At 40.2% G+C, this 25,949-nt stretch overlaps 1 protein-coding gene across 2 annotated transcripts in view; it reads left to right on the top strand.

The window, feature by feature from the left end:
* Positions 1 to 569: 569 nt before the first annotated feature.
* PPP2R3A (protein phosphatase 2 regulatory subunit B''alpha) overlaps positions 570 to 25,949 on the top strand; it is a 221,423-nt gene continuing 196,043 nt past the window's right edge. Inside the window, exon 1 of one of the 2 annotated variants that reach the window (XM_055295334.2) lies at positions 570 to 725. The gene's annotated coding sequence lies outside the window, so the exon portion shown is untranslated. The remainder of the gene's footprint in view (positions 726 to 25,949) is intronic. The other variant, XM_055295333.2, reaches the window with a different exon arrangement.

The raw sequence follows: 25,949 nt of genomic DNA, 5'->3' as shown, positions 1-25,949 counted from the left end.
GTATTGGAATAATCCATTAAGCTGTACATTGGTTTTATATGGCTGTCTATATTTGTGTTTTATTTAACAATAACAGTTAACAATAACAGTTAAAAATAAATATCACTTCTTTCAAAATTCACACAACTTCTTGGGCTGAGTGAAATGTGGCGCAGGTGCAGGACTCTGGGAAGACAGGAGTGCCAGGGAACGTCTGGTCAGCAGCGCGCTGCCCTCAAGGGGCCTCCTTGAAGGCCCCTTGAAGAGGGCAACACAACTAATGACGATAACAATAACAACGATGACAATATTGACGATGACAATAACAGTAATAAATCCGAACAAGAGACTCGAATCTGTCAAATAGCAGCGACCACCACGAATCGCGTCCCCGCAGCGCCGCCATACAGGAGACTGCCCTGGCCGAGGCCACAGCGGCTCTCGCGGCGCCCCTGGAGGCCCCCTTCCTGCCTTGGCCAGAGGGGCGGGGCGGAGGCTGGGGACGGGGCCGGACAGTGGGCGGGGCCTGGCGCGCGGGCGGGGCTCCGGGCGGCCAAAGAGGGTGGGGCCGAGGAGGAGGAGGAGGAGGAGGTAGGGGCCTGTGGGTGGCTGGGCGGGGCGCGCTCGGGCCTCAGCTCTTCACGCGCCGCATTCGTAGCCCGAGAGTCCGCGCCGCGGGGAGGCTTGGAGGCGAGCGCTGCCCGCGAGCCGAGGCAGCCGCCGGAGGAGGAGCCGCGGGCAACGAGGTAGGCGCGGGGACAAGGGCAGCACGGCCTGGAGCTCTCAGCTCCCTCGTCCTGGCCCGAGGGGGTGGCGAGGCTGGGGGGCGGTGCGCGGAGGCCGGGGCGGGCGGGGCCGGGACCTGGGGGCGGGGACCGGCCTGGCCCAGGGGCCACACTGAGCTGACTGGGCTGTGGAACTCGGAATTCCAGGCGGTGCGGTGCGGTGCCTCGGCGTGGCCGGCCGGTTCCGGGACACGGCAGCCCGGGAGGTGTGGAAACTGCCAGCCCCAGGGGCGCCCGCGGAGGAGGGTAGGCGGGGGCGGCCTGGGCCCTCCCACTTTTCAGGGCTCCTGAGCCAGTTCGCCCGCACAGCCCTCGGGAACTTGTTAACAGGAAAGCCTGGCAGAGAAACAAATGCCAGCGTTTTGGAAGAACTGAGAGTCACGTCGTTAGGCGCTGAGGCTTTCTTTTCCTTCCCCGCCCCCTGCCCAACCTCGGCCCGACTTGGCCAAAGAAGGATGTGTCACCAGCTCTGGGCCGCGGGCGGGATTCCCGGCCCGCCAGGAGCCGGGGTACCTGAAACAAAGGTAAACGGAGGCCGGGCGGCCCCTGGCCCTGCACCGCGGCCGCGCTGAAGCGCCTCGGTGGGTCTCTCCCGCGCCGACCTGGCCGCCGCCGCGGAGGGGCGTTCTCCTGGGGGACCTCTCGATGGAAACCAGCTGGCCGGGCTTGGAGTTGATGTTGAATCCGAACTCTGTTGTGTTCACGTTATTCCCAGTCCTCCCACTCTGGTAAAGCTAAAGGAAATTTTACCCGTCTTGGTGGTCAGCAAATGTAGGGGAAGACAAATTGTTGTTTGTAAATTATAAGATATTTTCTAATTAGGAAATGGCCTGAAAACATTAAATTCTTAACACTTAAGCAAAAAAAGAGTAATTCCTTCCAACATCTGAGGAAGTATTCCTTCTCAAATCTTCATTTATGTACAAAACATCCCCTACACCTTTGGTGCCAGTCATTTTTCTTTGTTCTTCCTTAGTCTCAGGCCTTAGTTTCTTGTAAACAGAGAACCCAGCGCCTAGACCCTAAGAATTGCCATACTAGGTCAGAGCATGGGCGTCCAGTTCAGTAGGCAGCCTGCTTGTGTTGTAGTAAAACTTTTTTTTTTTTTTCTTGGTGACATGTTAAAAATTATCTCAGTTTCTTTCAATAGTATCCATGAAAGCCTTTTAAAAATTTTCTAAGCCACTGCTAATTTACACACACAGTTTATTTGCATTTATTGCATCCAAATGGCCCTTTTATCACCTCTGGCAGAAGAACTTAATGGCATGAGATACTTGTGGAAAAAAACTTAGATCTTTTATACAATCTAGGAGCTCAGAAATCTAGGAGATTTCTAGGAGAACAGGGAAACAGATCAAAAAGGTTTTTAAAAAACAAAGCTTTGGGAAAGTGTTACTGGGGCCAATCTGGCTGTTGAGTTCAAAAATAGCTTTATCCACTGACAACCTAAACATTGAGCAGTTAAAGATTTATTTGTACTCATAAGCATTTGCATATTTTAAAATGTAGCTTAACATTCTGGAGAGTGAAGGGCCTATCTGACTTTATCTTGGGCTGAATTAATTTGGCCTTAATGTTCAGCTGAAACCATCTACTCTGAGAGAATGGAAGTTTTGTTTCAGCGGGAAAGGAAAAAAGGAAATGAGTAGTTTTGGAGTATGGGGTACCTGGGGGCACCTGTTCAAATCATAACTTTGCTTTTAAACTCTTCAGAGACTCCTCCCTGCTCCTGACAAACAGTCCCCACTGATCTGGCCCCCGTTACCTTTCAGACACACAGCTGAAGCTTTACTTCTGCCCTGAAGCTTTGCTTGACACCCCCCCATCCCCCAAAAAGAAAACAGATATTTAAAAATCACCACCCTCAGAAGTGCAATTGACAGCTCTTTTGAGTGTTATCTTCCTCTGAGTCAGAGTTTCTCATTTGTAGTTCTGTTGACATTTTAGGCCAGGTAATTTCTAGTTGTGGAGGGCTATCATGTGCAGCGTAGGATGTTTAGCAGCATTTCTAACCTCTCCTGAGGAATAGATACCAGTAGCACTCCACACACACAGTTGTGAAAATCAAAAATGCTTCCAGACATCGCAAATGTCCCCCAGGACGACCAAAATCACCCTTAGTTGAGAACCACTGTTGTGAGCAGACTGCTGCCTTAACTCTAGTGACGCAACATTGTCCTCATTTGCTTAGGTGTTTACTATACTAAGCTTGAGGGCGGGAACAGTTACTCATTTATTTAACAGATTTCTGAAGGCCTGTTTTGCCAACTGGACGCTAGGTTAGGTATGGAAATAGATTAGTAAAAACAACTCTTCGTGTCTGGACCTTATAGTCTAAAGAGGGTGACATGTATACATGTATAAATGTACATTTATCTCATTACGATTGTGTTAATTTCTGGGAGAAGTACAGGCAGCTCTGAGCGCGTAAAACAGATCTCCTGATGTAGTTTGGAAACTGGGGAAAGTTTCCATGGGGAAGTGACCTTTGAGGTGGACGGTGAAGGATTAACAGGAGTTACTAGGCGAAGCTCACGGGAACAATATTCCAGGCAGAAGGAACAGATGTGAATACCTTGAGGAAGAAAGGAACAGGGCCGCTTTTGGGAACCCAGAAGCCAGGAACACGGAGAGTGATGACACAAAATGAAGCTAGGAAAATAGGCAAAGGCTGTCTACTAGCAGTGGTTCTCAGTCCAACACTCTCATCAGAACCACCAGAACTTAAGACCGATGCCTGGGCCCTCCTCCAGGCCTATTAAATCAGAGCATTTTTGGTGCTCCCTCCCCTAGCCACCATTTTCCCTGTCTTCCAAAGGAATAACCACTGATACTAGTTTTGTATATCATTGTAGGCATTTTTTGTGGGCATTCAAGGAAATGCATGTCTTTCCTCTTACTGTTTTACACAAATGGTAGCATACTGTACACTCTTTTCTTAACAATGTCTTGGGAATCTTTCCACTTCAGTATATAGTTTTCCTTATTTTTTTGAATGACTGTACAGTATTTCACTGTATGGATATACCACAGATTTTTTAACCATTCCGCCACTGACAGACATTCAGATTGTTTCCAGTAATTTACCATAAACAGTACTATGAATATGCTGTTTCATATGTGAATAAATATATTTATAGGGTAAATTCCTAGAAATGGAATTTTTGGGTCAAATAAACACACACACACATATATTTACATAAGTATATATGTAATGCATGTACATGTGTATATATTTGTAATTATTTGTGATTATAAAATATTCTGGTCATATTAGAATGCTTTGGAAGGAAACAAGATTGAGTGTGGGAGACAGCTGCCCCTAATTAAGGTTACTGTGGGTAATAGAGAAAAGGTGGTGGCTGAGAGAAAAGATCGTATTGGAGATGGAGAGAAGTACATATATTCATGAGATATATTTAGGAGGCATAATTGATAGGATTTGGTGGTTGATATGGTACAAAGGTTGAGAGGGAGAAATGAGATCCTAAGATGACTCCCAGGGTTCTAGCTTGCCCAACCAGTGAATGGTGGTGGTGGTACCTGAAATAAAGAACATTTAAGGATAAATAGTTTTGAGATGAGTTTAAATCACAGTTTACATTGGGACTGCTGAGATTTTCAAGTGAGAGGTCACATAAGCATTTGACAATTCTAATTCAGAGCCAAGAGCAGAGGGCTAAACTGGAGGCACAAATTTTCAGGTGTAGATTAAAGGCTGTGGACGAAATTATCTAGGGCAGTGGTTGCAAAGCAGTAGCCCACAGCTGAATCTGACTCACAGATGTTTTGCCCATACAGTGATTTTGTTATTGTTTAATTTTGAATTAGTTGCCAATATTTTAAAATCTGAAGATTTCTCATGAAAAACCCAGATTTGGGGTTTCTCTTTAAAAATGAGAAAGTGTAGCACTACTGAGTTGGTCTTCCAATATGGCAGCAATAATTGGAGCTAAGTCACAGATGATCGCAGCTCTTCTATTTCACTACAGAGCCCACCACTCCCTAAAATTATGCCTGGCCCACTTTGCTCGTTTATTTCTCTGACTGTAGGCTTTTGAGCATGTGATCCCTGGTCTGGGAAGAGAGCATAGAACAGTGTTCTCATCTTGGTTGCACATTGGAATCACCGAATGATTAAAAAATACTAATGCTGTGGTCCACCTAAGAAATTTCTTTTTCTGTTTACTTGATCTGATTTGCTGCCTTGGATGAATCTGAGGTGATTCCACTTAGCTGCGGAAGTTGAGAACCACTGACAGAGATTAAGAAAAAAGGGCTCAGGCCCAGCATTTTGAAGTTTAGTAGAGGAGGATAGCCCAGGAAGAGGATGAGAAGTGGCCACAGAGGTACAGTGGAATGACACCTTGCTCAGAATTAAAGTGTGCAAACTTAACTGAATGCGCTCTACCATGTTTTTTATTGAATGAGAGAGAGAAAAGTTTTATTTACTTGTATACAGGTATGCGATATTTAATGGGCCATTTAAAGGATTTTCAAGAGTAATTTAAGCAATATTTGGTTTTTTGTCTTAGCTGTTTCCTTCACAATCTAATTCTAGTTTAAGATGCATCATAAAAGGTGAGAGAAGAATGTTTCAAATAGAGAGGTGTCATCAAGTAAAGATGTGGACCAAAAATTATCTGTTGAATTTAGCAAGATGGAGTCTTTGACCTCAGCAAGAACCATTTTAGATTGGAAGAGGCAGAAACCAAAATGAAGTGGGTAAAAAGTAAGGAAATGGGAGTGGCAAGTGTTGGAAATTCCTTTCAGAAGCTTGCCCAAAAAGAGGAAGTGGAGAGGGAGGATGAGGTGTCTTACATGCCTACTATGTAGGTGTTAGTCTGTTGGTTACTCAAACATTTCTCCTAACTTTTTAGGGATGTAGGTCAATGGTGTCTGATTACCCCTCTCCCACATTCTTAGGGGTCTTGTTTTGGAGACTACTTTTTACTGAGAAGAAATTTTGCCAGGACTCTTGAGGCTTTTGAAGGGGCTGACTCAGATGTTGGTGATTAGGCCACAAGTTTCTTTCTCAACTGGAAAGCTGTAGAGCTCCTAAAGGCCAGCAGTGATCTGGGCTCCAGTGACCCTGACATCATCCTCCCATTGAGCTGATGAACAAAGACTATATTGTTGGTATGCTGAAAATGGAATACTTGGCTATGTTAGGGAATGTGTATCTAACTGTGAGATTCCCAGGAATAGTTTTTGCAGCTGTATTTTTTTCAATTAACTTGATATTATAGCTTAATTTTCCAGTTGCATGCATGTAAAAACTCTCATACTTTGAAGTTTTTATCATTGATGGTACCTGAGGGATATGGATGTAAGTTGGAGATGTAGGCCCTCATTGAGCTCAGAAAGAAGAAAGCACTGAGCAAACTGGTTTCCAAAAAGTTGTGTGAAGGCTTCTACCTCGAAGACTTGGTGTTAGAGTGACTGTTTAGGATGGGTTGTAATGCAAATGGTCACAACCAGTTTGTCTTTTATCCATTTCTGCCACATTGGCAACCTTAACCTGGCAGAGAGGCTTTTAAGGTCAATTTTATGCTTCATTTTTCTAAGAGTTGTAGCCTGCCAACAGAACAGAAAATATAAGGGATGGAAAATGCCAAGAATTATTGGTGAAGAATGGTTTTGATTAATTGAAGGCATAAACCTCATTGCTATACTCTTGAAAACAGGAATATCATCTTGTGAGGGACCAGACTTCATACCTGTCATTGGTTTATCAGTTAGGTGGATGATGGTTAACTTCTGTATAAAGGATGACTTTGTGACATGAAAGCAGACCTTGGTCCAAGATGGTTTGTAATGGGAGTCCTTTATAAGAAAATATTTTATTTAGAAACTTGTATATGCTTGGACAGCTGTGGGAATTCCATCATCACAAATATGGTTAGGTACTATGCCTGGATGGCAGTATATAGAGGCAAAAGTCCATTACCAAGGTGGTCCAGAGCTCCTTTTGTTTGTGGAGGAAACAGGATGGCTGAGTGGGCAGAGGACTTGGAGTCAGTTCCTGAGTATAGTGCCTGGATTTATCAAGGGTGAACTGTGTGATTTTTTTTTAATTGAGATAAAATTAACCATTTTAAAGTGTACAAATCAGTTACTTCAGTATGTACATTCACAATGTTGTGCAGCCATCACCGCTATCTAATTCTGGAACATTTTCATCACCCCAAAAGGAAACCCTGTACCCATTAAGCAGTCACTCGCCCCATTCCTCTTTACCCCTACCGTCTGGCACCCACCAATTTGCTTTCTGTCTGTATGGATTTGCCTATTCTGAAGATTTCATATAAATGGAATCATACAATATGTAACTTTTTGTGCCTGGCTTCTTTCATTCAGCACAATGTATACGAGGTTCACTCAGGTTGTAGCATGTATCAGTACTTCATTCTTTCTTTGGCTGAATAATACTCCATTGTATGGATATACTACGTTTTGTTTATCAGTTGACATTTAGATTGTTTACACCTTTTGGCTCTTATGAATAGTATTGCTAAGAGCATTCTTTTACAAGTTTTTGTTTAAATACCTGTTTTTAATTCTTTTGTGCATGTATCTAGGAATAGAATTGCTGGATTATGCAGTAATTCTGTGTTTAAAAAGTTTTTGAGGAACTCCCAGACTGTTTTCCACAGATGCTGCACACTTTTACATTTTTTCCAGCAATTTTTGAGAATTCTAGTTTCTCCACCTCCTCGCCAACACTTGTTGTTTTCTGGTTATAGCCATCCTAGTGGGTGTGAAGTGGTGCCTCATTGTGGTTTTTATTTGTATTTCCCTAATGACTACTGACGTTGAGCATCTTTTCATGTGTTGGCCATTTGTGTATCTTTGGAGAAATGACTGTTCAAGTCTTTTATCAATTTTTTAATTGGATTGTCTTTTGGTTGTTGAGTTTAAGAGTTTTTTACATATGTAAATATGGATACAAATCAGGTTTATGATTTGCAAATACTTCCTCTCTTACTGTGTGCTGTTTTTCACTTTCTTGTTAGTGTTCTTTGCACAGAAGTTTTTAATTCGTGTGAAGTTGAATTTGTTTTTTCTTTGATTGTGTATGCTTTTGGCATTATATCTGAGAATCTATCACCAAATCCAAGGTCCTGACAGTTTACTCCTGTGTTTTCTTCTGGGAATATATAGTTTTAGTTCTTAACATTTAGCTATTTGGTGGATTTTGAGTTAATTATTGTATGTGAGGTAAGGATTCAACTTCATTCTTTTGCATGTGAATATCCAGCAAAGTTTGTTGAAAGAGCTGTGTGATTTATGCAAGTCTGAGACTCTTATTTGTAAAATGAAAGTGATAAAAACCCTTGCCTCACAAAGTTGTTGTAAGATTAAATAGGGGAGAGGATATATGTGTTACTGCTTTGAAAAGTATATATCATTAAACAAATACTCATGATTATTATTGGCATGCCACATAGAGCTTTCATTTGGTCAAGGCCCCATAGATTGATGTCCTTCAGGGACCACCACACATCTTCCCTCTTAGTGCATAGTGAATCATGACATGACTAGAGGGCTGAGATCCATGTTGTATCCCTAGGTCCAAAGTCACAGGGCCCCAGATGCAAGAGGTAGTTGGAGAGATTGCAGCTATCCAGAATTGAAAGTATATTTTCTTGTAGGGCATGTGTTTGTTGAATTCTGTTGCTGTTCCTCTGATACTGAGGAATGGCTATTCTAGGTGTTTAAAGGCCCTAAAGAGTTTTCAGGCATAGTAAGAAATTAAAAGGCACTTTCTTCTTATTGGACCAAAAATCCTCATGTTTCACTCTCTCAGCTTTTAAACTTCTAGAACTAAGACTGTTTAAATGGCTAGTGATCTCACTAAGTTCAGTCAACAAATACTTATTAATTTATCACTATGTGCCAGGCACTGTTCTAGATACCAGAGGTATAGTGCCTTTTAATATAAGACCAAACTCTCTTGACTTTGCATTCCCCTCTTAATTTGTTTTCTACAGTTATCTAACTCACTGACTCCAGTTCCTTTTCCACCAGTCTCTCTTGAGTCCACATTAATCAGGCCCCTTCCTCCACTGAAGCACGCTTGTCAAGCTCACCGCTGACCTTCATGTTGCTAGCTCTAGTGAATCAGTTCTCAGTCTTCCTCTTACTTGACCTTTCAGCAGCATTTTACACAGTTGATTATTCCTCTTTCTTTGAAACGCTTCCTTCATTTAGCTTTGCTGCATTCTCTGCATTTCCCTCTCACCTTATTGGAGGTTTAGTCTTTTTGCTAGTTCATCATGATCTTCCTGACCCCTTAAAATTGGAGCATTGCAAGACTCATTAATACTCCGTTCTTCCTTATTGACTCTTATTTCCTTGGCATTTCAGTCAGTCTCATGACTTTAAATGCCATCTATACACCAACAACTACATGCTGACTACCAAATATATATCTCCAAGTTAGGAAGGAAATAACTTGCAGTAACGTCTTTTCCTTGCTTATGTCCTTCTCTGATGGCCTATTGCCAACACAGCAGACAGAGGAATCTTGTTAAAAGTAAGTTATCCACTCAGAGGCTTTATACTTTCCTACGAGGCTCCTACATAATCTGAACTCCTCTTTGTCTTTCTGACCTCATCTCTTACTACTCTTCCCTGTGCTTGCTTTGTCCCAGTCAAAAAGGGGACTTTTTTCTTCTTCCAACAAGCCAGGTATGTTCCTTCCACAGGATCTTTGTTTCTCCTAGTAAAGCTTCTTCCCTCATTCTCTATTTCCCTTCCCTTTCAAACTGTGCTTCTCAGCACTTTGGGTTAAAAGGGAGGGGTATCCTCCCACCCCAACCCCTTAGACTGAGCACTAAGGCTATCCCCTTCCTCTTGTTTGTTTATTCATCTTACACTTTCATTTGAACAGAATTCCTCCAGTTGAAAAAGCAGCTTGAAAACTGCTTCTCTGTGAGATTAGAAATAAAAAGCAGAGATTAGTGGTTGTGAATGGAAATGTCATTAAGGGCTTAGGAATCCTAGCAAGGTCCACTTATCCCTTCCATTTTGTAGATCGTAGGCATATTTCCTATTTTACAGCCTTGGGGATTGGACCCCAGAATACTGCTGTTGTGAGTACTGATGTGCTCCTACCAATGCCAAGTCTTCCATCAAGCACTGTGGCCCAGCTGTTAGCATTTTGTCTTCTCTCAACATGGTACATCTTGGCAATCTTGGTATTCTTCTAGCAGAAGGTTGAGACCCCTTTCCCATGGTGGGCCGTCCTCAATGAGTGGAGGCTCACTGGGTGCTGGCAGCAGTATTGAGATCCAAGTATTAAAGGCAATTGAGGGTTCTGTGTAATGAAGAGTGTGTTGATTCTGCTGAGAAATGCCCCAGGCCTTAAAAGGGCAAATAGGCCACATCTAGTGACAGTCTAGCTAGATAGCAAGTTCAGACACTTCACGGGGCAGTGTTTCTCAGCCTTTGTCTGCAAACCTACAGGCCTTTATGTGGGCCCTCTGGTGGGTTCATGTTGTTAAAATCTGGAATGATGTCTGTTCTGATTTGTTGTTTTAGAAGAAAAGGTATTATTTCTAAGAATTTTAGCCAAACAAGTATTTTATAAATACAGTCTCTTTGCTTTCCTTTTCCTAGATGAGCTGATTTCCTAGATGATAAACAAGTAGATAAATTAATATAATTTCAGATAGTAGTAATAGTGCTATGAAGAAAATAAAGTGGAGGGCTTTTCCTCTGATGCTGAACACTTGGGTTGTTTCCAATTTTTCCTTGTTTTAAACATTACTGCAGTGAACATCCTGGTACTTGTGCAAATGTGTGAATGTTTATATTGCGTAGATTCTGAAAGGTGGAATTGCTGAGTCATATAATCATAGCTAAAATTTTAAACTGCCAAATTGGTCCCCAAGTTATCTGTACTAATATTACATATATAAGATATATGATATATAATCTAATTAAAAGCACTGATAATATTGAATACATTCTCTTTGTAAGAGTAATTAACATACTGTTAAGCTAAAAATCTTCATACCCTCACCAATTTGTGAATTTTTGCCTCTCTTAAAAGTTGTACAAAATGGTATCTCCTTGTTTTAATTTTTATTTCCCTGGGGCTGAATATCTTCTCTAAAGTTTGTGATTATTTGTATTTATTTTTCTGTCTGTTGGGTTGCATAGCAGAGACTACTGGTTACATCCTATGATCCATTCTTCTTTCATCTTTAGTAATAGGAACCCTAGCTTTTAGCCAGGCCCATTGCTGCCCATGTAGAACACTTGACCTCCTTGGTGCTAAGTATAACTATGTAAGTTTTAGCTAGTGATATATAAGCAGCAAAGGTTAGATGTGACTCTGTGAAGTCTCCTTAAAAGGAGAAAGCACTTCTTTCTTCATCCCTTCATGTGTCTTATATGTTGGAACACAGATGTGCTCCACTGGAGCACTAGTGGCCATCATAGACTATCAGGACCGTCATGGTAGGTCAGTGAACCAAAAAGGCTGGTTCTCTTGAGCATTTGGCAGAGTTGCTGCGTTAAGAGGGAAGACTTTCTTTAGCATGAGAGGGAAATTTAACTTGTATTTTGTTTAAGCGCTCTTATATTGCATTTTTCTAGAATACACAACATAACAGGTGCTTGCCTTTTCTTGTTTATTTATGTTGTAGATAAATAAACTTAGATAAATAAACTCTAGATAAATAGACTTAGATAAATAAACTCTACATACTCGTCCTTTATTATAAAAATGGCATATTTCCTCCAATCTGTTGGAGTCCTCTCCCTTTGTGGTATCTTTTGTTAAATAATAGTTTTTAATTTTGATGGCAAATTTCCCTATCTTTGCCTTGCATGGTGTTTGATTTTACTTACTTTTTTAATACTTCTTTTCTGCCCCAAAGATACACATAGAATCTTACTTTTTAGTACTATTTTTAAAATTTAGATATTTAAGTTCATCCGGAATTTATTTTTGTGAATAGTGTGAGGGAAGAATCTTGTTCAGTTGGCCATTCATTTGGAATAATAATTTTAAAAGGTGGCATGTCAAATTATCAATTACTAAATTCTCATATGTGCCTAAGTTGGTTTTAGGACTCTGGTCCCATTGATCTTTGTTTCTACACCATTAATACATTTTAAATCGTAATAGTTTTATAATATTTTTTCTTGGTAAGGCAAGGTCCTCCTCCATTCTATTTTAAAAATTAAATATATTTAAAATTAAATACTAAATAGCTATAGCAGAATATTTGTTAAACGTATATATAAGGTGTAAAGCATAGCAATACAGTGAACACTTGTTACCACTCAATGTAAGGAAAAAAACATTACCATTCCCTTTGTCCTCCCACTCCAAAGTTGTCTTGACTCTTCTGCCACATTTTCTAATTGATGTGAAATTTTAGAATTAGATTATAAATTGCTCTTAGAATCAATTTATATCATTGACATTAATAATAGTTCTGTGTCAATAAAATACTTAAATATTTTTCCACTTAAAGATAACAGTTTGAGTGGTGTGATGCAAACATACAGTCGTTAGAAGATATGGCTCGAATGTGGTCATGATCTCTAATCATTGTTTATTGTCTGCTTTGGTGGTTTTTAACCATTACACTGTTTTTAATTGTTTTTAGTTGCATTTGTGGTTTAATTTGTACTCATCATGGACTGTTGGTTAAAGATGAAGCATGTGTGCAACACATGTCAAAATATAAGTTAAAGAGCATAAAAATATAATTCTGCTAAATTATTTTAAGATGCTGTTTATTAAATACATAAGTTGCATTCATCTGATCAGCATTCTTTTTTTTTTTTTTTTGAGATAGAGTCTCACTGTGTTGCCCCAGCTGGAGTACAGTGGTGCAATCTCAGCTCACTGCAACCTCCGCTTCCCGGGCTCAAGTGATTCTCCAGCCTCGGTCTCCCGAGTAGCTATAGGTATGAGTCACCACTGCCTGGCTAATATTTGTGTTTTTGTAGAGACAGGGTTTCACCATGTTGCCCAGGCCGGTCTTGAACTCCTAAGCTGAAAGCTATCCACCTGCCTCAGCCTGCGGAAGTGCTGGGATTACAGGTGTGAACCACCACAGCTGGCTGATCAGCATTCTTAAAAAACATCAAGATATATCTAATATTTTAAAAACTATAATTAAAGGAAGCCAGGTGAAGGGTGTTTCTGTACTGTCTTTGCAACTTTTCTAGAAACGTAGAGTTATTTCAAAATAAAAAGTTTTAAAAAATCATTATAAAGATAGAAACATCAGCCAGACATGCCTTATATTTAAAGTTACACATTTATTTACATATGCGTGTAATTGGCATTTACTATTTCCTATTCTTAAGCCTGTCCTAGAGAAAATAATTTCAGGTTGGTTCACCAAATACAAATAGTAAGGTAAAGGTACTCTGTTGAATCTCATGAAAGATAGCATAGGCCTAATCAAATTAAGAGGCTTTAATTTCTAAAATGAATTGTCAATTGAAAGACCCAATGTGGTATTAAATAATTAGGAAGTGGTTTTCTTGAAAAATAATTCATTTTCACCTTTCTATATGATTGGCATTGTGGACAACTGGATTTTTTTTTTTTTTTTTTTTTGGTAATTAATTGTACCCTTTAGGTAGTTAAAATTCTAAAAAAGAAAGATTTAAACACTTGAAAATGTGAAGAAGAAAAAATATGGGTGATTCTGTCCAATTTGGTTTTTCATTTATTGGTAATAAAAATCTACAATGTGTTACAAAGAAATTCTCTCAAAAAGCAGTGTGAAACCATTTCTCCTACCTTGACGTTTAAAAACTGAACCCCCAAATTATCAAAATAAGAAGCTGATCTTTGGCCGGGCGCGGTGGCTCACGCTTGTAATCCCAGCACTTTGGGAGGCCGAGGCGGGCGGATCACGAGGTCAGGAGATCGAGACCACTATGAAACCCCGTCTCTACTAAAAATACAAAAAAATTAGCCGGGCGTGGTGGCGGGCGCCTGTAGTCCCAGCTACTCGGAGAGGCTGAGGCAGGAGAATGGCGTGAACTCGGGAGGTGGAGTTTGCAGTGAGCCGAGATCGCGCCACTGCACTCCAGCCTGGGTGACAGAGCGAGACTCCGTCTCAAAAAAAAAAAAAAAAAAAAAAGAAGCTGATCTTTATAAGCTCAAAAATGTAAGTATCAGGTTATAGATGCAGTTTGTTATTTTGGATGCTATAATACAAATTAATTTTTAATCTACATTTCAATATACATTTGGTGCTAAGTCCATCTTCTCATCAACCTGTGATTTTCTTTACATGATAAAATAGTTCATCTACTGTGAATAGAAGTCAAAATTTGTCCTTAAATATTATCAGTATTAAAGATTTTGCCACATAAACTTTATAATACAGTCTTTAATGATATGCTGATTTAAGATCAAATATTTTTACCCGAAATTGCTTTATCATATGTCATAAAATTTTTTTTAATGATTTAAAAAATTCCTAAGGAAGTTTGCAATATTACTTTAAAAATATTTATTTGGCCAGGCGTGGTGGCTCATGCCTGTAATCCCAGCACTTTGGGAGGCTGAGGCAGGTGGATCACCTAAGGTCAGGAGTTCAAGACCAGCCTGGCTAACATGGTGAAACCCCGTCTCTACTAAAAATACAAAAATTAGCCGGGTGTGATGGCACACACCTGCAATCCCAGCTACTCAGGAGGCTAAGATAGGAGAATCACTTGAACTCAGGAAGCAGAGGTTGCAGTGAGCCAAGATCGTGCCACTGCTTTCCAGTGACAGAAGGAGACTCCATCTCAAAAAAAATGTATGTTTATTTGTCAAATAAAAGGTTGAGAAACATTGATCTGCATTAGAGGCCTGACCACTGAAATTGTACTGATTGATGTCCGATTGGATCTGGATCCAGATTGGCCAGCCTGGAAAAGACATACCGTCATCAGAGTGTGGGAACACGATGTGTCATGTGATGGGTCCCTTTAACTGAAGTACTCAGCATTGCTGCTCATTTTAAAAGGGTAACAAGTTTCCCCTCTCAATCCATGTTGTTGCTTTGGTTGTAAAAATGGGCACATGGGCACATGTATTGCTCATCCTGCCATCATTATAATAAAAGATCAGAATGTCCAAAACATACTGGGCAGACAAAAGAAAATATGGTAAGTATCCATTACATATGATAAGGGTTTTTTGACTACAGATGAAATGAAGAGAGACACCAAGAGAGGGAAGGAGGCAGAGTATTATGATAGCAAGAGCCGAAAGAAAAATAGATTATCAATGAAGATGTATATTTTCATGTTGTAGAAATTGATTGGTTTTAAGGAATAAACATCCACTTAAGTAAATCCACTGTAAGTAAAATATTGTTTATAGTTAAAATACACAGGGAACACGTTAGTTCATTCCAATTTTAGTAAGTATAGCCGCCATCATGGAAAATGAACATGCTTCTCTGTCTGTATTATGTCTGCTCTGTTTTCTTAACACCAGTGTCTCCTGCCACGTTGCTCATCATGAATGCCCTGAAACAGTGGCCTCAGGCACAAAATGATAGGACCTTTAAGACTCAGAGCTCTCAGCTAATTGACAATGTTTCAGTGCTTCAATTCCAAGTCCCCAGGACAGAAAATATAATTGGTCTACCTTGAGTTAGTGTCCCAACCAAATTTTCCAGAGATTGGAAAGCATGTGACACATAGTTTCCCCTTCTTGCCTGTGGACAAGGCAGGCCTCTAAGAAGTGGGTATAAGTCAAGAGGAAATGAATGAAATATCTTGTTCAGTACGTAAGACAGAAGACTTGTTTGAAAAGGAGTTAATTGCTGCCCCAAGCCTTGGGGGTTAAAAAAGGAGCATAAAATGTGCACATACCCCTTCCAAAAAAAAAAAAAAAAAAAGTTGGTAAGTATATAATAGGAAGGTTAAGTTGGTTTATAACATGAACTACTTTTGCACTGGGCAGCTTTATTGCCCCAATAAAATTTATAGATTCCCACCCAACAGGAACGAGGGACTTTAGGAGGTGAGATGAAGTAGATGACTGGAACTTTAATTATATAACCAAAAATTTCCATAAGGTGTATAGACTCCTATACATTGGTATAGACCATGTTGGGCCAAAATCTGTTTCCCTAAAGAGCCAGTTGCCATCATGATAAAGCCTGTTTAGGCTGATGCCAAATCAACCTGGTGATTTCCATGAAGTTCCACTCAGTTCAACTAGCTTGGTAACCACTGATGTTCAAGTGTCTTAGTTTTCCCACACCCACGTAGTGGAGTTTGGTTTGTCTTGAGCTGTTCTTGCATAGCACAGATGAGTGGTAGCGGGGCATTTACAAGGAGGAGCACCACCAGGTGTAGGTGTACTGAATGACAGTGGTAACATCAGAAGGTCTTAATGGTTTCCAGTCATCAGTGCATGTATGTCACTTTGCCTAAAGGACCAAGGCCTGGTTGACAGAATGTTCTAAAATGTTTGGATAACCAGATGCCTATGCAGGAATGTGTTCTCTGGGGATTTGGACGTAAGCTCTTGAAGTTTGGTGATCATGGTGATGTGGGTCCACCTTACTGGTGAGCCAGACGACTATTCAGTAAGTGGACTTTTGTAAAGTAACTTGCTTAGCTGTAGTAGATTCATAGTTGAGCATCTTGTTGGCGGTCTTTCTCGGTTTGTATGTTGGGGAGTTGTGCTGGGTCTTGGAGCTGTAGTGGATTGTCTCCTCTACTTTGCCTCTCAGTATTAGAGGATTTGTGATGGGGGCCAGGGGTGCTGGTCTTAGGTTCAAAGCAAATGCTATATTATTTCATCAGGTAAAATGCCAAACGAAGCTGAGCAACTCTCAGAAATGGTCAGTAAGGCCACTTTATCCTAGATGGAGCCAGTTAGCCGTTCCTTAAAACTGATTACAGAAAGTGACCTTTTTTTCTGGTCCAGGTCTTAGCCAAGGAAACAGAAATGGTGGTATATTAGCAATTTGCCTTCCTCCTTTCTTCCTTCTCTTCCTTCATTGAGTGCTTGTATATGCTAGGCACTGTTTTAGTGTTAGGATGCAGTGGTGACCACAGCAAACAAAATCCTTGGCTTTGGAGTGTACATTCTATTGCAGGGATAAAGACAGTAAACGTGTAAACAGTAAATAAATCCAAGAACTCATAAGTTTTATAAAGACATTAAACTACATAATAGGGCAGAGAGTAATGAGAAGGGGCCAGGGTCAAGGAAGAGGAAGAGGCCATTTGAAGAAAAGAAGGCCCAGGGAGAATAGTACAAGATGAGGTCAGGGAGGTGGTTAGCAGACTGAGCTATTAAAGGCCATGGGAGAGGAGTTTAGACTTTGTTCAAAATGCATTTAAACAGGAAAGCAATTCACTCTGATTTGTATTACTCTGGTAGTGTTGCTTGCAGAATGACTGGAGTTTGGAGAGGCAAGAGTGGAAGCAGGGAGACCAGTTAGAAGTCCATGACAGTACTTCAGGTGAGAGAAGATGATGGTTAGGATCATGATTCTAACAGTGGAAATTAAAAGTGGTCAAAATTAAGAGATATTTTTGAGATAGCGTTGACAGGTCTTACTGAATGAGTTTATATCCTGGGTCTGGGCTGCACATATGGCAGTTGGCTGTTCCACTTTTATGAACTTGCAAGCAAGTTCATAGCAAGACACCTGTAAAAAGTTCTGTTTCGCAATAATGTACTCCAGTTGTGCATCTACTGGGTCATCGGGTTCTTTGTCTATATAATTGGTAATTAATAACAAACTCTTGTTGGGCCTCGTCTGGAAAATACAGGGATTCCTGCAGTCCCACATGTAGGATGTCCGCTGAATGAAGAACTTTGGAAGTGTCTCAGGTTCTCATTATACCCTTCAGGCACTTGAGGCTGAATGGCGGTCAAAGGTTGGTGAAGCAGGGTGGGTTGCTGTCCTAACCCTAGAGTTGGACCTGTCAGCTCAGCCTCACATACCACATATATGACCAGGAAATAAAAAACAAATAATGAACAACCTTGCTGGCTCTCTTACAGCAGATGACTCTATTTATTCTCAACCCTCCCACTCTCCAATTCCTGACTCGTGGTCAACCTCTGTACCGCTTCTGGTCTTTTGGTTTGAACTCCCCTTTGGATTCTTGAAGTTGAACCTTGCTCTCAGTTCTGCTTTCCCATCTAATCTCAGTATCATCTTCCCCAACTCCAGCCACCCCTGCAACACATGCATACACACACACCTTTCATAATATTGAATGAAAAATTTCCTGCTGAAATTGTGGCCACAGAACCCCACTAGAGGTGGTAATTCAGGCTTATGTCCTGTGGGTGATTTTGCTTAGTTAGGTGGTACTATTGAGCCCACAGGATCATAACTTTTTGCCTGCATTTGTCTTATAGACAGATGAGTACTTCATGTACTCTTCCAGTTGGCAAGCTTAGTGCAAAAATGAACTAATAACGTTAGATGTGATAAGATTTTATAGTCTTGGTTGGTTAAATAGAGGGCATCAGTGGGGTCAAGAAATAGGATTCCAAAGCCATATCCAGGGCAGGAGCTAAGCAATGGGTTCTGTCAAGGGACATGTGAGGACTGTGAAGGCTCAGCTCAAAGTAGTCTGCATTTTGTTCTTACAGATATTTCCTCTGGGCTTTTGCCCCATTTCTCTACCCGAGTTTAGTTTTGGGGTGTACTTCACAGAATCTGACCGTTTATCCATTAAGAAAATATTATTGAATTTATATTTTATGCTGTGCACTGGCTATATGGTGGGGATATGAGGATGAGTAAATTGTGATGGCTTTCTGACTCATCTGCGTCTGCTTCCCTGATTCATCACACTGCCACCTGAATCCCATCATCCCCCTTCCTGAAAAACTATAAGTGTTATAAATGCTTAATACTAAAAAGACAAGACTTTGCAAATAATTGGAAATTATTTCAGAACGTTTCTTCTTTTCAGTGCATTTTTGCTTTTCTATTTATGTGTTTCCTCTAGATCAAATCCTATGTTTTACTCTTCTGTTAAGTTCCTTTAAATTGCTTTGTCTTACCCTGATATTTGTGTTCTTCCACATTTAGAGCCTTCTGCGTCTTCTATTTGCCTCTTGTTGATTTAATCTCACAGGTCATTTTTTAAGTCAAGTTTTATGCTTAGCCTTATGGCATGTTTTGTATGTAATTCTATTTCTGGATATGATGCCATTTGTGAACATGCTTTTAATTATGTCCTAGTCAGTTATATTATTGAACAAGCTCGTTGTTTTAAGTATACTTACAAAGTTTGACAACATACTTATAACCTGAAGTTCAGAGAGAGGTAGCACTTAACGTTATTCATTGGTTTTTAAGAGTCACCTGTAAATTTTACTCCATTAACTTTATCTGTTGTGACTTTTTTATAGCTATTTTGTGTGTCACAGTTTATTAGTTTTCAAACTTTTGGAAAAACAAAATTGGAGTTTAACAGAAATCCACCTTTTTGTTCATCCTATCCAGGTTACTGTAACAACTTCAGTGTTGTATAGATTTTCCCTCCTTCCTTCCCCTTCTAACTACCCTTCCTTTCCCTTCCTTCTCTTTCCTTCTTTTATTTCCTATTTTGAGAGTTCCTTCCCTAGAGGTTGAGAAATCTGGAATTGTAGCAGGGATTTAGGAACTGACTACCCCAGCTCCTTTAGCCTTAGTATAGTGTATGACAAAAGAGCTTTGATCTTACAGAAACCTGGACTCAAATCACAGTTCTACTTTCAGAGTATGTAACATGAGTAATTTTTTTTCTTCTGTAAGCCTCAGTTTCCTCACCTGTGAAATAGAGATAACACTTCAATGTTGACATAAGAATTAAATTAGATGATGCATTCAAATACTCAGTACAATCCTAGTAATATGGTTTGGCTTTGTGTCCCAACCAAATCTCACTTTGAATTGTAATCCCCAAGTGTTGAGGGAGGGACCTGCTGGGAGGTAATTGGATCATGGGGGCAGTTTCCCCCATGCGGTTCTCGCGATAGTGTGTCCTCACGAGATCTGATGGTTTTATAAGGGGCTCTTCCCGCTTTGCTTCCTCTGTCTCCTGCTGCCATGTAAGATGTGCCTGTTTCCCCTTCCACCATGAGATTGTAAGTGTCTTGAGGCTTTCCCAACCATGCAGAACTGTGAGTCAGTTAAACCTCTGTGTTAGTCCATTTTCACACTGCTGATAAAAACATATCCAAGACTGGGCAATTTACAAAAGAAAGAGGTTTAATTGGACTTACAGTCCAAATGGCTGGGGAGGCCTCACAATCGTGGCAGAAGGCAAGGAGGAGTAAGTCACATCTTTCATGGATGGTGCCAGGCACCACCACGAGAGTTTGTGCAGAGAAACTCCCATTTTTAAAACCATCAGATCTCATGAGACCCATTCACTGTCACGAGAACAGGACAGGAAAGACCTGCCCCCATGATTCAGTCATCTTCCACCATCTCCCTCCCACAACATGTGGGAATTATGGGAGCTACAAGATGAGATTTGGGTGGAGACACAAAGCCAAACCATATCAACCTCTTTCTTTTATAAATTACCGAGTCTCACATATTTCTTTATAGCAGTGTGAAAATGGACTAATACACCTAGCATGTGTATGTACTTTAAAATGATGATGTAGTAATATTAATCTTCTCTTTGAAAGCCCAGTACAAGAAGGGTCAGCATAGCAGCACACCTCTGTCTCTAACCCAATCCTTCTCACTTTGTCTCTCTCTCTCTCCCCCTTTCCCTTTCTCTCTCTCCCCCTCCCTCTTTCCCTCTCTCTCTCCCTCTCTCCCTCTCTCTGTCTCTCTCTCTCCCTCTCTCTCACACACACATACTCAAGGAATACAAGCCCAAGATCAGAGGATGAATGCCACGTTCCCTCCTCCTTGCTGTTTATCTGTTGATGAAGGTAACATGAATTTCTGCAGAGAGCAGTCTTACACCTAATGTATAACGGGTTCCTTTGACCCTGCCAGTGGAGGCATACAGACGGATTGTCTTACTTGGAACTCACCAGTAAACTTTTTGGCAAATGATGTATCTCCAGATGTGTGGTTATTAAGATGTACTCTTAAGATGTTCTAAAGACTTAGGATGTGACCATGGAATAAAGTGACTGCGACAGGGTAGAGAACAACATCAGCATTATTAATGTTGTGGAAAAAAAAGATCAAGAAACTAAGAGGACAGAATATCAGATGAATTATTTGTTTGGATGCTAAAATCAGTAAGACTTATGACAGAAATAGTATTGGAGTGACAGCCAGGAACTAAAATCAAGGAATGAAAGGGAGTGACTTTGGGGAGTCATAAATGACTGCAATAAGGAAGGATAGTAGGCAGTAGAGTCTGATGGTATGTAACTCAGCAGAGGATTTTTGGAGAGCACAAAGGGAGAATGATCTGGAAGCAGCAGTGAGGAACAAGAAAGGCAGTTACCAGGTCTCATGTTTTGAGGAGTATGGAAGAGAAAAAGAGTCATCATCTAAAAGGGATACAGGGAAAGCAGCATTCTCAGGGGAGAATTCAGTTTCCATTTAAATATGAAGGTAAAGGAAGTTGAAGAAAGCTATAGAGGTCAAGAATATGAGGATTTTGCTGATAACTGCTCATGAGTCCCACAGGGCTCAGCAGAAGGGTTAAGTTTTCAGGAGGTAGAAGGGGTAGAGGCTTAGATTTCATCGTCAGTCACTATCATCTCTCCCTTGCATACATCCTCAACTCCTTTGACCCTCTTTGACTTCTGCAACTTTGCCTGGCTAACCCACAGAGCCAGTTAAATCCAGTTCTTTGCCTGTTCCATGCCTGTAAAACCATGCTGCTGAACTTGACTTATATTAATTATCATATCCTCAAGTGGACCCTTAATGTTGCCTAGCTATTATACTAGATTTCTCCAGCCATTTTCTCTCAGTTTCATCTCCTATTTGATGACTATTTCTTCAGTCTCCTTCGTGTTGGATATCTCCTCCCCACTCTTCACTCTCAACTGATGGCCTTGCTTCCTATTTCACTAAATAGTCAAGAAAAAGCTTTATCACCACAGCTACCCACTACCCGTGGTAGTATCCATATACTCTGCTTTCTTTCCTGTTAGTGTGAAAGAACTACCCTAAGTGCTTTATAATTCTTTCTCTTGTGTCATCAGCTTTCCTTTCTTCTGAACCATTCTCCTATGCATGAACATATGCTTTTATTTCTTCCATGTTAAAAATAATCCTTCTTCACTCCACTTTCCCCTTTAACTTTTGCCTCATTTAATGTAAACATCGTAGTAAAACTTATTTAAAGAGTTATCTATGTTCTGTTGCTTATTTTTCTCTTCCCATTCTTTTTTTAACTAAAGCCAGTCAGACTTCTTCCCCCATAATTCCAATAAAACTGCTCTTTTTGGTTATCAGTGATGTCCACATCTGTCATTTCTCAACACCTATCTGACTTAACATTCAGGAACAGAGTTGATCGTTCACTTTATCCTCCTTGAAACACCTTCACTGGGCTTCTGAGATACTTGTCAAGAACTATGAAGGATCTAAGAGTTTACTGTATTTGTATACTAACAAGTTAATATGCCACAGTTTCATGTATAATGGTAGAAGACAGGAGACTTCTGGATCAGAGACAGAAGACAGTTTATTACTTATAGCAGTAACATAACCAAAGTATCAGTATTTTTGTGCTGGTTTCCTGATCCCCAGTTATCCCAGGGCAATATGAAGAGGCCAGATGACACCTGCACACACAGTAAGGCTGTGTTATTGGAAAGGAAACTTGATCTTAGGTGGAACCCAAATCATTTATAATGGGGCATAAGCATGCCTGCTCTTTGTTTCAGAGGGAAACATTATCTTTATTATGCTGGACAGTAACCCGTTGCTCTGGAGGGAGACACTACCAAGTCTTCCAAGGCTATTCAATATAAAAACATCCTTGAAAAGATAGTCTGGAACTGTCATGTGTCACATCACCGACTATCAAGATAGTGCCTCACTTACAATATTTGCAGAAACATAAGAGACCTATGGAGAATTGACTCACAGTAATTCTTCCCTCTCTGGCCACTTTTTGTCAGTCTCCTTTGCTGGTTCTTCTTCAATTCCCCATGCTCTAGATCTACACTGTCTAGTACTGTGTAGCCACTAGCTGCATGTAGTTATTTCAGTTGGCTGTATTTCAAGTGCTCAATAGCCACATGTAGGAAGTGGCTGCTATTGCATGGTGCAGATATAAAAATATTTCATCATCACAGAAAGTTCCATTGGACAGTGCCACTCTGCATGTTTGAAGTGCCCCCTGGCTCAGCCTTTGGATATCTCCTTTTTACTTCTGTATTCCATCCCTTGGTGATCTCATCTAGTTTCAGGACTTTAAAAGAAGACTCCCAAATTTCTGTCTACCTGCATCTGTTCCCTAAACTCCAGGCTCAGTTCTCTAGCAGCCTTCTGGACACATGTACCTGAATGTCTTAATAGGCATTTAAAGTTAGCATGTCCAAAACTGAACTACTGATCCTCCTTGCAACCACTACTTCTTCTCCCACAAACAAATCTTTTCTTTCAGCAGTCTTTCCAGTTTCAATTAATGTGAGTTCTCATCTTCAGTTGTTCAAGGATCTTTAAAAAAAAAGTTTTTTTAAACTCTTAGATTTTTATTATTGACCTCCCTCTTTTCTATAAAACCCACTCATGTATCCCATTGGCTCTACTTTCAAAATATATCCAGAATCTGACCACTTTTCACCCTGCTCCTGCTACCACCTAGTCCAAGCCAGCATCATCTTTTCCTGGATTATTCTAATAGCCCTCCTTTTGGTCTCCCTCTTCTACTCTTGTCCCCTGTAGTCTGTTCTCATCCTAACAGCCAGAATGATTTTGTGAAGAAGAACATCAGGTCATGTTGTTTCTCTGCTTAAAATTCCTCAGTAGCTTTCCATCTCACTTAGGTAAGAGCAAAGTCTAGTCACACTGGCATTCTCACTCTTGCTAAAACATTCAAGCCATGCTCACACCTCAGAACCTTTATATCTGGTGTTCCTTTTGCTTCCTTTTCCCCTAACCCACCCACTGAAGACACCAGTCCAGTTGTCTTATAGAATGATCCATATCATGAATTTCTCTGCTTCCGCATGGTGTTAACTTATTTATCTATAACCTATATTTTCTGGAATTGGACATTAGATCTAAAGGATTGATTAGGTTAATTAAATATTTTTGGTGAGGAAATTCCATCAATGATGCTGCAGTCTTGACATTGAATCATTTTGGGAGGCACATATTGATTGTCCCACCATTAGTGATGCCAAGTTTATCTAACGTGTTGAGATGGGAATGTTCGTATCTCTCCATTATATATTTACATTTTTCCCTTTGTGGTTAACAAATAAGCTGAAGGGTGAATGTTATTTTTCTTTTAACACTGTTATTTTAAGTACACTTTTTAGCTGTGGAACTGCTTTTTCAAATAAAACGTTTTTTGGAGATCCAGTATCTAAAACAGATAAAAGCAGAGCTGTTTTGTTGCAGTAGGAAATGCAGCTTCCAAGGGAACTTTGACAAGCAGTTTTTAACCCACAGAGCCCACCCAAACACTTGAGAAAGTGGAGACCCAGAGGACACATGAAGTCTTAAAGCCACCTAGCATCTCATGAGAAAGGCTCAGTACACCTTCTATTAGAGCATAGTTTGGGAGCTCTGCCACTTCCTTGGAAAGCTGTGGTTGTGAATGATCATTAGAATGAGACTTGGTTTTTCCCTGGCAGTCCACCCACTGTTTTTAGTTGTCTCAGTGCTTTCTTGACATTGTATCTATCTGTTCTGCAGATGTGAAGATTTGAAATTACTTCATTTATAGTGTGTGTTGGGTTGCAGTCCTTTTTTGTTTCCCTTTTGGAAATTCTTCATCCACAAAGAATTCCAGATTCAGACATTATTCATCTATGTCTGGAACACAAAAAATCTCCTGAGTTTCCATATGTCTTACCTTCTTTCTACCTTTAAAATAGTCAGCATGCTGCCACAGCTGAAATCAGTTTTCTCATTTGCTTGTTGCTTGCTTCCTTTCTGTACCTTACTTACCATACAGCCTAACGTACCTTACTAGAGAGTTAAATGAGTAAATTTACTGTGCCCATACAATATCTATAAGTTGTATACTATAGATTTTTATTTTCAGGGAAAGGAGTTTCTCTATATTAAGTGGAAAAAAAAACAGGCAATAAACTATAATTTAATCTTACTTTTATTTAAAAAGTTATATGCACAAAAATCTCCATGACTGTTTATGTGTATATGTATATTTAAAGCCCAAAAGGATATTTACAAAAATGTTCACATTGATACTACCTCTAGCTGTGATCTTTGCTTTCCTCTTTGTAATTTCTCTGGTATCACTCTCACTTTTGTTTGCAGTGTGTTTTATTTCTTCAGTCATTACTTTTATAAAGATTAAAACTATTGTTTAAAAAGACAAAACAGTAACTTTGGTTTGTCAAATCCAAACTGCCTTGAAGGCAGGTCCGGGCTCCACCCCAGCTTACTGCCATCCGTACCATTCTTTGGGATTCTTCTCTTATCCCAAATGAGCAGCTTTTCCCTGATCTCATGATTCTATTTCTTTTACAATAGGTTCTTGGCCATCCTTTAGAATCCACTAGGCGCTGAAGACTCTCCCTCTCTCTGTTCATTTTGGGAACATCAGGGAAGGAGGATGTAAAAATGATGTTCTAAAAGGAATTGTCACTAGAATATGATCTCCATCAGGACCCAGGAGGAGCTCAATAAATACCTCTTAAATGAATTGACCTATTTTTTTGTCTCATTTATTTTACCTCACAAATTCCTACAAACAAGCCTTGTTTGTTTTCTGTAATGCCCTGAACATTTGAAGTACTTAATATAAATTAATGAATAAAGTCCTTTAAAAAATATATCCATACTTAATAAAAATAAATTTCAGATTTCTTGTTATCTTTAACCAGAATTTGTGCTTGTACAGGAATTTAGAAAGGGACAGGACTTAAAGATAAAAGTCTTATGTTAGAGCCCGCTCATAGTTTTATGATCATGATTAGTCAACTTAAGCCCCTGAGCTGCCTTCATTTATAGCCTCACGGATTCTCTTCTAGACTCTTCTGAGGCCTTCTACCTGGCCTACCTAGCAACATCTTGTGTCCTCAAGTCTGCCCTCCAC

The sequence above is a fragment of the Symphalangus syndactylus genome, chromosome 10, assembly GCF_028878055.3.
Source record: "Symphalangus syndactylus isolate Jambi chromosome 10, NHGRI_mSymSyn1-v2.1_pri, whole genome shotgun sequence".
Taxonomy (NCBI): Eukaryota; Metazoa; Chordata; class Mammalia; order Primates; family Hylobatidae; genus Symphalangus; species Symphalangus syndactylus.
The sequence above is the reverse complement of the archived record's forward strand: the minus strand, read 5'-3'. Positions and strand labels throughout refer to the sequence as shown.